Source organism: Daphnia pulicaria, chromosome 9 (assembly GCF_021234035.1).
Source record: "Daphnia pulicaria isolate SC F1-1A chromosome 9, SC_F0-13Bv2, whole genome shotgun sequence".
Classification (NCBI taxonomy): Eukaryota; Metazoa; Arthropoda; class Branchiopoda; order Diplostraca; family Daphniidae; genus Daphnia; species Daphnia pulicaria.
The window spans coordinates 3447512-3464460 of NC_060921.1; the positions used below are offsets into that span (position 1 = coordinate 3447512).

The following is a 16949-nucleotide window of genomic DNA, read 5'->3' on the forward strand; positions in this document are numbered from 1 at the left end:
AGTCGCTGCTGCTGCACCGGTGACGCGGGATCGTTCGGTCGGCAACTTGTGCCTACGTGTGCGACCGGCGAGTTATACTGAGTAGGTAGAAATAAGTGGAGCTGCGCAATGCGTCATCTTATATATACGTTTCTGCCGTTGCTGATTGACTAGAATCGAATTTCCCATTCTCTGAGATTTCAAAATGTTTGTTTTAATTGCACAGAGAGATCAACGGTCGAAAATGATCGGGTCGCTCCTTATCGGATGGCAAAAACGTGAGGGAATTTTTCTTTTTTCTATATGAAATCGATCGACATTTTCTTGAAGGTTTTTATTTTTAAAAAAGAGTTGGGTGAGATTTAATAATAAAACGTCATTATCTATTACACCTGTCCAGACCGGGAGGCCTATTTTATCCTGTAGTACATTCTCTCTCTCATCTATACGATTGTGACGCCTGGCCGTCAAGGAAAAGGGATGGGCGGGGTTTCTGAAATCGCCTCATCCAAAATTCCCCCGTCTTATCAGTTTCAGTCAAGAAAGAAAAAAAGGAAACGGGATAAAAATAATGTGACGAGTGCAACATTTGTTGAAGCGTTTTGAATAGAAAAAAGAAATGGAATAATCGATTTGGATTGAGCTCGTGAAAATCCCTCACCTATTTAGTAGTCGATACGCCTCGATTCCTTTGGCTCGTGTTATGGGCTGTCGTGAAAATGAGTCACACTCGGTGCGGCTGCGGCCGTGTCATCATCAGCTGCACGGCCGAGTCCCGGACCACAAACTTTTGTTTTCCTTCTTTCTTCTAAAAGTGTGAAAAACAAAAGGAAAAAAATGTTGGTTGTTTGAACAACGACATTTGAAATGGGAAACCCCGACGAAACGAAAAAACTTGCATGTATGTATCCTGGTATGGCTGTGATGAGTGGGGGGGATCTTTTCATTTCTGGGCGGCTGATTCCGCAATGTGCTGCTGCTGTTGCTCGGGACCTGGTCCCGTCATGTTTTTTGTGTGTTGGCTGTGCACTCCTCCATTTTCGTGATCGTTCTGTTTCGTCCAGGCTCTCGTCCTTATTTTTCCCATTCGTCGGCGCTATGTGAAGCTGTGTGCATGCTGCTGGGCTGCGCAAGCTGTGCCATAGTTGATTGATCAACGCAGAGACACTCAAGTGGGGTCTTGCGTGATTGACGTCATCCCAGCAACAGCGAAATACAAAAACAAGACCGCCCACTTTATTTTTGTCTGTTTCAAGCTGCTGCTGCTGCTGCTGTGCTCTAGATAATAACGAATAACGAAAATGTATACATAGGAAATGCCAGTTCAGGTTAATCTCCGGTCATAACATTTTTAAAAATATCAGAATAAATGTGAAAATTTGATGACGTTCTACAAATGAGTCATTTAACCTGACAAGAAAAAGAGATAGATATTTGTCCTACCTTTAAGCTTGGGAATACACGGCTAGGCATTTCGTCAATCCGTTGAAAGGCCGCCCTCGTGAAACCAAGGATGCTATTTATCTAAATCAAAAATCAAAAATGGATTACGAAACATATTTGCAGGAACAACAAGGAAATAAAAATTGAAATTGAGACAGTGGGTGAACCCTGGGTGGGTAAACAAATGCAAGGTTTTCATGTAATACACTGTAGTTATGCCATGCATCATTAAAAAATCTGGCAGGTCAGGGGTTAATAAAAGTGACGAAAATCATTACCCAGCCGATGATGCTGTGATTGCTGCTGATGTGATTTTGCCAGCACAGGGAAAACTGACATGGATTGGCTTGAAATCTGCACACAAAGGAAAAGGTTATGCAGTGCAAACAAAGTGCCATGCATTGACAGGAGGGGGGCTTACATGATCAATGCTAGTCAGGAACCAACATTACACAACTTTGGAACAGGTTTCTCTTTTACTCTTTAAGCTCCCATAATCATTCAATTTGTATTCTCACTTTTATTGACCTGCTAAACAGCATGGATTCTATATATAGGGACATCAGCAGAGTTGACACGACCATCACATTTTTATAATTTGGTTTGTGGCTTGATAACGTGTTGTTGAAACCCAACGTTAGCAGACGACATTAATCTTTTAATTAGCCATGCTTGTTTAAGATATCGATAGAAATGATTTTTAAAAAAATCGACTAAATCCAAATTTGATTTGATTTCTTTATTTCCATTTGAAATTTAAAAAAAGGATAAGATATTATATACAATTTCTCTATTTTAATGTGATGCAATATTCTTTCTTCCCCCCAAGTTTGTTGTTCAACTTCCGCTATTTAGTCCGGTTCCTTTTGTCAATTGACGTGATCCATGTAAAGACGTTGGCAGGGGGGACATTCCAGATTGCACCGGATGCGGAGAATGCGCCTTGTGCTGGATATTGCGCAGCACTTTGGTTTGTTTTGATTATTCAACAGAAAGCGGATGATGAACACAACAGATGACGAGAAGAAGAAGAAGAATTGCGGTCGTTCGAGTTTCTCAGCCGACCCATCAGCCATCAAGTGAAAGTTGAACGACCTTTCAAACAAGAAAACCTTCACAAGGTTTTCAGTTTCCATTTTGTGCTGCTGTCGACATTCAACACCTCTCAACACTCAACCGATTAGCTGCTAAATGCATCAGGAGAATCGTATAATCGTAGAGCGTCCATCTCTTGTTTGTTTGTTTGTCCACATCCAATCATCTTCGAATTTCCACACGATGGGATCAGCAATCATCTCTCACAATTAATGATGATCAAATGGGGCCCTGTTTTGGTCTAATTCTGCTGATGATGTGTTCATTATATAGTCTCTTCAAATCTATACTAAACGGAATCGATTGGGAAAAAGTTGTTTCAGCAGCCTCCGATGTTGTTGCTGCGCAGACACTATAATCAATTTATATTATAAGAGCCGAGACGATGACGGTTGAACCATTTTTCCAAATGGCTCTCAGGGTTGTTTTTATTATCTGTCTGATGTCTGAGATGTTGCGAAATCCGGTCGGACGACATTTGAGACACGCGGAACAGGTATATATACAACAAAATAATCTTCGTGATGTAGTCATAGAGACGGCAGCTTTTCGTCTATCATCTGTATGTGTGTGTACATTCCCGTGATGCTTCCGCGAAGCTCTATATAAGCCATTGATACGAGATTCTTCGTCTCTGTTATTTTTATTATTATTATTACGTCTCTTGTGACAGAGAAACATTCTTATGTGTTATTCCCCCATTTATTGAATGTATCAAGATTGTTATGGTCTAATCCAAACAATTAAAACGACCTTATAAGGTCATTTTTGGAGGATATAATAACCTGTCCTCTTTTGATTTTATTATTTGTCCAAAACTATATAGGGAGGAATGTTTTTATTTTTAAGAGGATCAGAAGCTGATGATTTGATTTCCCAGAGATGTTGTTGTTGTTGTTGTTTCGGATTTACCTGCGGTGTGGAATTTTCTTCCAGGGACTAAGATGGAAGAGCAACTGGACAGCATTCCTGGAACATGTTGGTGTATGCTCAAAGGTAAAAAAAAAGGATAGACGCGAGGGTCATCTGGACCACCAAAAATATGTCTCTCTGCCTTATATCTGGCCTTTATACAAATGCTAATGAAATGGGAAACAGAAAGTCTCTTTAGACTTCAAAGGTCCGGTCGATAATTCCCACACCACCCACACAACAAAAAAAGGAGAGAGAGAGGAGGACGCCAAAGACACACAACATTTTCACATATAGGGGGGAAAGACAAGGCGAATATTATAAGGCCGACAGGTGAAAACCGGAACGTATCCGTTTCTTCTCCTGTGCTGTGATGGTGATGGGGGAGCTAGCGGCTTTTATCTTCAAGTTTTGATCTTATCCGCGAAATATTTTTTTTCTTAGGGGGGCGGAATGCGGGGCGACCTTTGACTCTCATCCGATCATCAACTCTCCAAAGTCCCTCACCCACCACAAAAGGTGTATCCCCAAAAGTGCATCAGAATATCAAAACAAGATTTTTTTTTCCGTCTTCAAGGCTGAAGAAGATTCAGGTTCTATCTGTCAACAGATAAATATATAAACTCCATCCCGCCGGAATATGAAAATCCAAAAAAATGTCGTCTACAAAGGTTGAAATTTTTTTTTTAAATCCATTTTTATCCCGATGGAAAACATTGTGTGTGTAAAGCTCTCTATTCGTTTTTTTGTTACTGGGGTGAGCACGAGCGACGCTGTCTCTATTCATCATCGTTCTCTGCTCTGCTGTGTCTGTTCTGTTGTGTGTGTGTGTTGTAAGTTATAATAAGGCTTCGTGAGCGAGTCTCGGCTGCGCAACACAACAACCCCGGTCTATTCTTCTATATGTGAAACAAAAAAAGGCCGCGCTAATAACTCTGTCATCGTCCATCCACCTACGTAACGTGTATCGTGCTTCAATGGCTTCTTCTTCTCAACTGCTGCTGCTCTTTATAGTTCCTCTCTTTAAGCCTTTTTTCGGGAGTAGATATATATAGTCAGCAGTCGAATATTTCTGGACCAAACAGCCAGCCAAAAAGGAGAAAAGTATTATTTGTTTTTGTTTCAGTTATTGCTGTGCATATGATTGCAGAGACACGACATGTAGTAGCTACTACAAGAGTCTGGTTTATATAATAACACATGGGTTCTCTCTTGCTGCTGGTCCCTCTCTTTTTGTTGAATCAATAGATATACAAGAGGAGAGTATATAGAGGAGAAGAGCTAGGCCAGGTGCTCCAAGTAGCCATGACGACGACCGGTTTTTATTCTTTTGTGTCGTCCAATTCACATTGGAATGCCAAACACTCGCAAAGCCCCAAGACGGCCCAGGTTTCTTCTATATTCCTTCTATCCCGATTATATGATCTAATCAATGCTGGCAGAGTTATTAAGAAGAGGTTCTAATAGATTAGAAATAATATAGCTGTACTCTTTGATATTTTTGGGTCATCATCTCGGCTGATGTTATAGATTCTACATCGAACCCCCCCCCCCCCCCCCCCCCTTTGATGATGTCTAAACTTTTGGGGGAATGTACATGCGGAAGAAGGGGGGAGGGAAGGGGGTGGATTGTTTTATCGATAGACGCGGTCGCCATCCGGCGAGTAAACAAGAGAGAGAGAAAGAGAGTCAGGTGCTGCTGCTGGATGAACTGCTGCGCTGTAGGTAATGCTGATGGAAACTGGTAGATGGGAAAAAAATACAGTCAAAAGAAAAAGAGAGAGAGAGTCTATTATTCAGGGCGGGATTGTGGGTCAGCGTGACAAATGAGACCGATAAAGAGAGACAGAGTGCTGTGCTGTGTGTATTATAAAATATAACACGGCGGGGGTGGCGGCGTTGCCATGGCGATCGACACCTCCGTCCAAAATCCACCATAACAAACACAGTCGCGTAGGCTATAGAGAATATAGTATATCCACAGCACATACAGTTCAGTCATATTTCTGTGTGATGTTGTGTATTCTTCTGGCCGACACCTCCCGGTGTGTATCTCCACCCTCACCTGAACTGTTATCGTCGCCCTCCCACATCACAGGGGGAAAAATAAAAGGTATAGAGAGAGAGAGAACTATTATTTATTCATATCGAGGATGCAATTTTTCCCCCCCATCATCCCAAATGTCAGTTGGGTTTGTTTGATTATTTCATGGGTAAATATAAGAAATTGAATATATCTGACACGATATTGTGACAGAGTAATATCGATTCTTATTGCGGAGATGTACACCCAAGAGCTGTTATCTCGGTTGCCATGGTAACTCGATAAGACGGTATTTCAAGTTTTATCTCAAAACAAACATCTCACACGGGATAGATGTGTGTGATGAGAGCAGATGGTTTGATCTCTGCAGATGCAGCAATTCCCCCCTCTCAAGAAAAGGTGAATGGGGGGGCCACCTCTAAGACGGTCTGAAGAGCAGATGGAAGATGACAACATCTTCAGCATTGAGAAAATCCCCCCCCCTCTTTCTGAAGAAAAGAAAGGAGCAGATGTACAACTAGGAGCGGATACATCAGCCTATATATCCTGGTTCTGGACCATATCACCCCAGCGTTCTTCTATATACACACACACCACATCTCCTTCTTATATTTTTTCCTTTTGTCTCGACTGTGGCTATACAGAAAGATGTAGGAGGTATACTCTCTATATAGTCTTTCATTATCAGAATTTCTAGACTGTGAAGAAGAGGGAAAGTGACGTCAGGGGAGGATAGTTTCTTGTCGATCTATTTTTCTTTTTATCTTCTTCTTGTGTTGGAGCTAGAGAGAGAGAGGGGGGTTCTTCTTCAGCTGCGCTGTGTGTGACTGCTGTTGCAAGACGGCAGGTGTGCAGCGGAGACTCTCAGCTGCCCAAGGAGCTCATAGAGAGAGAGAGAGGTAGAGAGAGAGTGGGAGTAAAATATAAGGTGAGCCATCCACAAGGGGAGACATGCTATCCTTCGATATATATAGATTATAATACAGCAGCAGCAGCAAAAGCAGCGGAGGAGGATATCTAGAAACACCCTTGAAGAATAAAAGACGTGGAAGATGATGGCGGTTTCGAGTGCTGCTATATGTGTGTGTACATGAGTGACCATGGCAACGCTTGGCTTCACTCTACAACAACTTACCTTGAAATGGTAAACAACGAGGGAGAAAACTTAATAATAATAAACAACATCTCAACGGAATACATTTGAGTCTAGAGACGTCGCAATTCCGGCGGAACTCGCAGATTTTTTTTCCATAATGAAAGTGGAAAAGGTTTCCCTCCTGCTGGGTGTTATTTGGGGGGTTTCAATGTGTCGATGGTTCGCTAATAGAGCGGAAGTATTGACTAGTCACGTTCGCCAAAAAATGTCGTTTTTCACATGAATTTGTTTGATATTTCCAGCAGGCCTATTATTTACACAGCAGCACCTGATTAGTGCACAGGCAGGTGAGCAGAAAGCAGTTAAATCATTTGGACAAAACATCACCAAGTGTTCATCGTGTTGCCATGGTTTCCCGAATTTTTGTTTATATCATTTGTTTTGTCTCCTCATTGTTATGGAAAAATAAAAAGGCGAATTGGGATTTTGTGTGTAGATTTTATTTTGAGAGAGAGCGGATGATGGACGTTGGCGAGTCTCTTCCCCCCCCCACTCCCTCACAGCAGCAGCAGCATACACCTGAGAATTGGGAGAGAAAAATGGCGGTTCTCTCCGTATATTATAAACCCCCCCGGTGACTCTCTCCTTCTCTGCTACATATAACAACATCCGGCAGCATAGCTCAAATATATAAGGTCTCTCCTTATATAGACTCCCACCACCCCCCTTGTTCATCCCTTTTTTCCCCGACCACTTTTTTGTTGGTCTGTTGTTACTCGTATGAGAAAACGGAATCGCCGCCGGAAGAAAGAAAATATATAAAAAAGAACCCGCAAAACGTTAGACTCCTGTTTGGACATCCATATAGAACTATATATCGTCTTTTCTCTCCATGTGCTGTGCTGTGCGCGCGGATGATATTACAACTTGGCCATCCCCTCTCTTCTTCTTCCCTTTTGTCATGGCCAGCAGCCACACAGCGCCCAGGGTGAAAGCGGCCGACGACGCTCTATATAAAACATATATCTCGGCCAGCAGCAGCAGCAGCGTCCAGCAGCACAGCACAGCACCGTCGTCGCGACCAATGGAAATCGAGTCGAGTGGGTGGAGCCGGCGCTCACTCTTGTACCTCCCTCCCCCTTTGGTGCTTCAACGGGAAAGAATAAGAAAGGGCCCCGGCGCGCATTATTATCAAAGGCCGTCATCATCATCAACAATCATCGCCCGCGCTCATGGCCTTCCCTCCAATCTCCTTGTCGGTTTTCTCTCTTTCTCGTCGTCCTGAGCTGCTGCTGCTGCATCTGACTCACCTGAAAGAGAGATGGGGTGGGAAGGAGGGTTTATGGGGCTTTTTTTGGGGGGGAGGAAGCCTTGGAAAAAAGGTGCACCTGTGTAAAAATCTATTTTACAGTCTGCAACACAGCCAACGTCTGGTTTTTCTTATATAGCCTACATGTTCCCCTTATTTTCTGTTTTACCAAATTTTGTGAACCAGCAACGGATGCGGATACTTTTCTGGACCGTAGTCCTTTTTTTTATTTATTATCACCTTTGAAATAAAAGAACCAAGAAAATCAAATACAAGATAAAAGGGGGGGGGGAGAATCATTTCGCCTTTTGATTGTCTATCCGGCGGATGTTGAAACCATCGCGCCAACAGTCTCAGTAATTTATCTGCAGTCCACCTTTTTTTCAAACGTGTGGGTGGGTATGTATCTAATACTATGCTCATTTTCCAGCATCAAAAGAATTTGAACGTGTTATCTCCTATATAGATTAAATGTACACACAAGGGGTGCTCTAAAAACTTTGATGAGATCATCATACCTCTCAAGTGATGATGCATTGTTTAGATTATATGATGTACACACAACACAGCACCCGCGCCACCCGGGTGTGTGTGTGTATTAGAAAAAGATGAGGGATAACTGGGAGCAAAGGTGCATATCAAGAGAGAGGGGGGATGAATGTGTAACATTTGCTGATGGGGCGAGGCTGGTTTTTTGGGTGTGGTCGCATCATCATCAGAGACAACAAAAAGCGATTGAAGAGGATACGATAGTCACAGAGATTCGTGTGTATACAGTAGAGAAAAGGAGTGGTGATGGGGTTGGGGGGGAAGACTATATGGATGTTGATGGCGAGATCACATCAAAGTCAAAAAAGAGGAGGAAAATATATAACAAAATGTATCAAAAGCCATTTATTATATTTGGATTAGGGCGTGGTCGTAGCCAAAACAATCGATATACAGCAGCACGTCAAAGAGGTAGCCCATGCAGCCCACAGCAGATCAATATGTATACCGCCGTCTAGATCCTGTATATAACGTGCGGATATGATGAAAAGTCACATCATCCATCGTCCGAGCAAAATATATAAAACGAATATATGTTCTCTCTCCAGCGCACGTTCTGTGTGTTCCACATCCAAGAGGCTCCGACCAAAATGGGCGCCAGCAGAGAAGATATACAGACACGAGATTCCCGCATGATGTATGCATATAGAGAGACCGAAAAAAGGTCTACTATAGATATAAGACTCGATCAATGAGGATCACATCATGCGGGATGTTATTCGCTCTCTTTCCCGGCTACTATAGCCTACACATGTGGGGGCCGCCTATTTTGTTTTTTCGGTTATGGCGTTGCGCATGCAAAGAGATCGTTCGGATGGTCACATGTGTGCTGTAGTTGTATATATAGTAGACCTTGTATATATATCTTGACTGTGTGTGTTCTTCTTCTTCTTCTGGGTGATGACATGAGATCGGGAATATAAGGGAGAGAGAGAGTCCATTATTAAATCAATCGAGTCCGACGACGGCGGCCATTTAAATTTCCAGCATTTTATAGACACACAACGTATAGATCGAAATGTTATTTGGATGAACATAGTAAAGATGTTGTTGGGTTATTTTTATTTGGACGTTTATTTATTTGTTTGTAAAGGCCACACCCCAAATCATATACGACAAAGTCAGAACAGGGATGTGATCGATATATAATTAATATTTCGTAGATGTATGAGAAAATTAGCGGGAAATTTGAAAAATAATTGGAAAAAAATCACGAAATTCTCTTTTTGTTTTTGGCAGCGCAGGAATAGATCAAAATGGTTGAAAGTTTGGGGCGATGACTTGCAGGTCAAACTGCTGATGAAGAGACGCTGTGAGACTTTCGTGATGTTTGTCATTGCGTGCTGAGCGCCTTATATTCTCTCTTGTTTTTTCTTCTGGTAGAGAAATGGTTATACATTTCTTTCTCCCGAGGAGAATACATAAGAAGATTTTCTGACATGGAAAAGTGTCGAAAGAGGAGGCAGTGCACCTGCAACACGCACCTATCGTCACAGCGCAGCGGGGAAAAACTCACGAAGCCGCCGGCGATTGTTTTTTTTTTTTTTTTTGTTTTTTGTTTTCAAAAATTGGGAGCGCGCGCGCGCGCGCGCCAGCGCACGGGCCGTCGATTGAAAATAAAAAAATAAATTTTAAATCAAAAGAAAATCAAAATCAAAAGAAGGAAAGGAGAGTTTTGGTGTGCGGGATGTAGCCTATCCGTAACCACGGGCGACGGTCGAATTTTCTCGCGGGAAATAAAAAGACGAGCGAATCGATTCGGATGAAAAACGGACGCGAGCGGATGACACATTGCGTCATAAGAAAACGAGTTGTCTCTCCTCAACAAGAGAAGAAACAAACCCGAAAAGATAAGAAGAATAGAAGGAAAATAGACACTGAAAATCGGCGCCATTTCCGTCGCCTCTAGCGTCGTTTTCTTCTTATATTCTCCCGCGCGCGTGTGTGCATGTGCTGTCTAGATATGTCAAGACACACTACTAGGCTACTGCTGTGTGTGGATGGAACTCTCCTCTTCACATCCTTTCTCTTATTATATTATAATAAAATAGATAGAATAAAAAGAGACTTGAGGGGGTTTTTCGTTTCGGGCGTCTCACGACGCTGACGACGTCTCTCTCTCTCTCCCTCCGGTCACCACCACCACAACAACGAACAAATTTCCAAGATATTCTCTCGTCAAGGCCTTTTATTTGTTGTTCTTCCTTGTGCTGTGTGTTTGTCTACGTGTTTAATAACTCGTTCACTTTCCATATAATACAACTCTCTCTCTCTCCTTATATATATTAGCCCAGGTGTGTGTGTGCTGTGCTCTTGGTCGTCCCTCGAATCCAATTACAAGTCGGAGAGGGGGGGAGCCCTATATATGATGATATTGTTCACAGGCGAGAGCAGCTCACAGCTCACAGAGAGATGAAGAAAGATCTCGAGCAAAAGTCGTTGGGTTTGTTTTTTCTTCTTTCTGTGATGGTTGTGTTGTTATGTTGTCTTTTGTTCGCAATCACCCATCCGTGATGTTGTTGTCGGTTCTCTCTCTCTCTCGCGTCTTTTCAGTCGTGCGGTTTTGACACACACACAGCCTGTTATTTCGGAGGATATACTTTAAGTATACGATAGAGATGTATCTGATGTTTTATAGGTATTTAAAGACGATGATTAGCTCTTTTTGCCAAGTGAGATATTTTTAGACCAATTGGTTTCTGATTTATTAAACTGTCGCCTATATTTTTGATTAGAAAGAATATTTGTCAAGATATTATTTAGGAGGAAATGTTGAAAATTTTGAATTCAATTCTTTTTCTTTGCTGGCCGCCCTCTGAGTCCGTTCCATCTGGAACGGACAAAACTTGGACATGAAAAAATGAAATAGGCGCCCTGGATTTTTCAATTTCCTTTTCTCTTCTTCTTCTTTGAAGTATAGAAGGAAAAAGGTCAGCAGCAGATGAGCGACGAGACTCTCTTGGTACATAGAAAATGGGGGTCCATTTCCAAGATGTTCCCTTTTTTTCATCCCCCCTGTTGTACTGCTGTGCGGCCCCCCTTCTTATATTCCCTTATGTTTCGTTTCTTCTTTTTTTGGCTGGGCCCATCATCATCATCATCCACTTCCCCTTCAATCTGATTCCAGGTCCTCCTCCCCCTTCATCCTGGGTTTTTTGGCCAGTCCCCCCCATTACAATGGAAGCCTTCTGCTGCTGCTGCTGCTGGACCAGCAACCGATTTCTTATATTCTTTTTTGAAAGAAGAAGAAGAAGAAGAAAATTGTTATAATACCTCCCCCACCCGAAGAAGAAGACAACCCGCCAAAAGAATAAGAGGAAAGAAAGTTTTTTTTTTCTTTCCAGCACAGCAGCCACAGACACCACCTGGACACCAACTACCCCCATCCGAAAAGAATCTTTCAGACGAATATGGACCCCCCTTTTTTTTGTATCTATTTCCTATGTACCAGCTACTACCTATATGTATACCTTCTATTTCTTTCTATAAATATACTTTAGACTCTTCTATTCTATATTTTATTTTTTAACCCCATTTGAAATTTAGGCCCTTGGAATACTCTATGCCGACCTGATGACAGGGCAACTGTATAGCTATACAACTATTTTCTTTAAAATATCCAATAGAATTCTAAATCTGGGATAGAAATAAATCATTCTTAAAAAATAAACCTCTGTATATATTTTGCGAATAACATTTTTTTGGTTCATTTCAAATATAAGAAAAAGAAAAAGACGTGACAGCTGGTTGGGCTGCTGGGAAACAGTTGACCAGCAATCCTCATCATCCGGCTGTCTGTGTAGGCTATAGGTTCTCTTTCGCTTGTGCGCTGCTGTTATATAATTATTAGAATTTGTAAGTTACATTTGTTTTTTCCAAATTATACAACACACTCGGCCAATGCGCATCTCATATATAATTAAGACAATATTCTCCTCCATTTTGTTCTTATAAATATTTCTTTTTTCAATGGGGTCAGTTTAGTTGGCCAGAGAGAGAGTATATAAATATAATAAAAGTAGATGGCAAATGAAAACGTCTGCCAATGGCGCATCGTCAGCAGCTTTTCCATCAAAATGGGAAAAAATGTCCCGTGGGAAATTTCTTTGATGGAGATGGAAAAGATTCAAAGGGAAAAAGAAAAATAAACCAGCCATCAGTGCTGCTACTGCTGCTGGCTGCTGCCCACAGTCTATATAACAACATGTTTTGTGCATATTAAGTTCTTCTTCTTATATTCTTCTCATCATTTTCGTCTTTTTGTATAGACGCCAGCACCGCCATGGCGCGCGCGTTCATTCAAAAAAAAAAACTAAAAAAAAAAGAGAAAACGAAAATCTAAAAGAAAAGTGGTGCCATCCTCTCTCTCTCCACGGACGCCTGGACGCCGACGACGCTATAGACGCCCAGTTTTGTCTCTTTCTTGTGCTGATGTGATGGCCATCGGCGTCGAGAGTTTTCTCTCAGCCAGCCAGCGGATGTGAGAGAGAGAGATCCGCGCCGGAGGCTTTTCCTCTCTCTCTCTCTCCCTTGTATATACGTGTACGTGCATGTGTGTCTTATAGTGCGTTGTTCCATCATCATCAAAAGCAACACACAACACAATCACACGGCCCTATATATCTAGCGTCGTCCGACATATAAAATTCGTGATAGTCGCACACACAGCACACAAGCAGCTGATTGCGCCATCACCGAAAAGCCCGATGGTCAACTATACCACCCACCACCCACTATATACCCACCTTGTAAACTCGAGAGTCTATATAACACACGCCTAGCCGCTGGCCCGTTACTTTGGCAGTGATCAACCAAAAATCCTTCTTCTTCTTCTGATTTTTCTTTTGAGCTTTTTCAGGTATTTTAGTTGCAGCACAGCACAGAGAAAGGCGAATGAAATGTAATAGTATATATGTATTATAGACTTCTTTCGGTATATATCCCCCCCTTTGCCACAGGGGGTTGTTGCTGATGGGGAATTATATAGAACGCCCGCAGGTGCGCTCCCGCCCGTTTGGACATCCCGAAGACAAAAAAAAAACGAATTCACGTTGCGCAATTGTTGTCTGGTATATAGCAGCTACCAACCACACCCTTTTTTCTATATCTATTTGATGTTTAACTCGTCTCTCTCAATCAAAGAATGGTTTCTTTGGATATATTGTCATGTCATGCGTGATTCCTATGTACATGTAACAAAATATCTGATGTCCAAACGGGAGATGTAGACAGGTGATGGTCACCTTGGAAACGGACGTGTTTACATCATCCCCCCCTCAATATTTTTGGAAAAACTAAAAAAGAGAGAGCCGAAGAAGAAGAAGGTGACCGGATGGCTTGAGGCATATCCCTTCCAGCAGACACTCACGGCCAAGAAAAAAGAAAAAAGAATTTAGTTTTCTGCTGCTGACCACCACAGCAAGTGAACATACAGAGTCTCAGATTGGCTCTCCATGAACATCCTCCGGCATCTTATTATTATTATATACGCGTGTGTGCTGTTCCTCTTTTCCTTTCCGTCTCTTATATATATAGAAAGGAAGGAAGCGGAGAGGAGTCTAAATAATAACACGAGACCACCACCACCACCACCGCTGGTTTTAAAAAAAGAAAAAAAAACATTTCCTTCAACTTCTTCTTCTTCTTCTTCAGTTCTATCCCTCCTCGTGAGGCCATTAAAGGTAATCAGCGCAGGAGAGTGGCTGTGTGTGGTGGTGACCACCTTCTTTTCTTTATATATAAGTTTACAAGAAGAAGAAGAAGAAGAAGTTGATGGTTCTTTTTTTTTCAACTTGTATTTTTTCGGTGCGGTCAGTCCGCAACCTTAACGACCACCTCCGCGGGCGACTGACGAACCGTAAAGAGAAACACAACTCCCTCCTCCTCCTCCTAGCACACCGCCAAAGTGCGTCTCTCTCTTGTATAATATGGAAAAATAAATAAAAACCAGTAGCTGTGCTCCTCGTTGTAGCTCATATCGGAGATATATAGACAGGGAAATTATTATATCTGCTCGGGTCTGGCCATCATCTTCTCGTGTACATCGTCTGTCAAAAAAAAAGAGAAAAGGAGAGAGAGACGGAATGATTGCTGCTGGCCAGCAGACGCCCTATGCGTCATTATTATAGACAGCACATCCCCCCGTCGTCGTAGGTAAAAAAGAAACCGGAAGATGCTCATCACCGTCCCTCGTCGTCTCCGCTGTTTCACCTGTTCCGCAGCAAAGACTTTTAACTTTTATTTTTATATTTTCGTGTTGGTTGGCGGATGAACACAACAACAGACAAACAAAATGGCAGATTTCACCGGTTCATCCACCCGTGAGCTCAGCCCATCACACACATCCAGCGCGTCTATAAATAAGAAGAAAAATACATTTCAAAGTCTCGTATATTTACAGAGACTATACAAGGGGGAAAAAAAAGTTGTTTTTAACCGTCACCATGGCAACCGATAGACGCGTATTGAGCGGTTTGGAGGGGATTATAATATATTTGATAGAAGATGCTGCGCATGCGCCGTTTGAGTTTTATTTTTAGGATTTGGTTGATGTTATAAGTTTCTGCTACTGGCTGTGATTGGATGCTGTGTCTTATAGGTTGAGATTCTCTCCCTATAGAGTACATATGGATGCGCAGACCACGCCCTAGTTCCAATCCTCATCTGCTTTGATGTCGTCGGCGGCGGTACGTTTGATCCAATCAACATCCGCCGCGGCGTCCTCCATACATTTAGACTTTTGATACACGTCATCTGTATATACACAAACACGCACGTCTATATTCAATGAGATTCTTTTTGAAAATTCACGTTCCGACAGAAACAAATAAAATAAAATAAAAATAAAAATGATTTTTAAAAATAAAATAAAAAATTTTGGGTTGTCGACTTTTTGAATCTCTCACGATGACATCCGGGGAATGCCGTTTTCCTCTTCTTCGGCTGCTGCAAAAGTTTTGGATAAATATCTAGCTCTCCTTTGGGCGCATCGACGAGAGCTGCTGGAACGAGACGATCCGCATTCCGACAGATAGATATTGCAGCAGCCGCACAGCTCTGCTGAGCTCTAGCCCATCTGAGTTTTACAAGAAGATTGAAGAAAGTGATCCGGATTCTTTTGCGCGCTCTTCTTTCCTATATAACAACAACAACAACAGGAGAAGAATATATCAAAACCAGATATTCCAGGCCATAGACACAGCCGTCTCTCTATCCGCTTTGATGCTCTCGTCTATTAAATTGTCTTGTGTGTGTGTCTATTTTCTATATAAAACAGGAGGACAGGGCGGCGTCTCCACAGAGCAACACAAGAGAGAATCGAAAAGAAGAAGAAGATGGAATCATCTGATGTTTTTCTATGTGGAATGTTTCGTCATCTCTCTTATTGTCGGTGGATGGATAGAAAGAGATGGGGGGGATGCAGCAAAGCGGATCACCGAAATGGACACACACACAAATGCAATGGTATTTTTTTTTTTCGTCCAGGGAATCTCCAGGCAAATAACACGGTCATCACGACGAAAAAGAAAAAAAAAAACCGGACAGAATAATATAATAAATTCATTTACATATCTATGAGCATTGTATAGAAGAAGGAGCTGGTAGCTCTTTTCTCTCTACTGCTGCTGCTGCTGTGTGCTCTATACGTTATCAAATAGTCGCGGCAAAGTATTTAGGGCGAGAGACTATCGATCCGTGCTAGCCAACTTTTGATATAGACACGACACAAAAACAATAGGGGCCCTCAATATTATGCCCCGTCTAGGCTCAAAACGAAAGGGAACCCAACAAAATCTCGTTTTGATTTTAAAAGAAGAACGGTAGCCGGTCGTGCGGAGGCCTAATCGCCCGGTTGCATATAATAAAGGAATGGGAAATTAAAAAACAAAAGAAATGATTTTTTTTAAAAGAAGAAGATTCCAATGGCGTCTTCATTAGTTCGGCATTCGTTGAGCATAGCAGCAGCCGAAAGAATAAGAAAGAAGAATAGACGAGTGACAAGATAGCGCAGCCACCAGCAGCCATCAGCAGCAGCCAACAACCAAAACAGGTTTGAATTTTTTGTTTGTTATTCCCCCCTCTACCAATTTAAATAGAATTTTTTTTAAAAAAGGAGTTGACCATGTTGGAATGGACAAAGACTTTGATGTGTCCCTCATCGAGCATTCGTCGCAGCATCCACACTCGCGATGGAAATCATTTTCTAAAAGGATTTATACATAAAAGAGAATGGCGTGTGTTGAAATAGAGCCCATAACAAATGTTATTATATCTTGCTGCCATCTCCGCCCATCTAATTTTAGAATTTTTTTTTAATTAGAGCGGTATAATATAAAATTTCACCCCCCATTTTATTTGGAATGAAAAATAAATACAAGCTGCTGCTGAGAGCTGTGTTTTTTGGAAGCGGAGGATTTATATAATATCTTCTTCCTCTTTATCTCTTGGGGGGTCTCCATGGCAACCGAACCGGTTGTTACCATTATTATTATTATTCTGAAAATTTTTCCGACTTTTTTTTC

General features: G+C 41.9%; 1 protein-coding gene across 1 annotated transcript in view; it reads right to left on the reverse strand.

Annotated features, from left to right (window-relative positions):
* LOC124313083 (dipeptidase 1-like) overlaps positions 1-16949 on the reverse strand; it is a 1013891-nt gene that overhangs the window by 120138 nt on the left and 876804 nt on the right. The window lies entirely within an intron of this gene.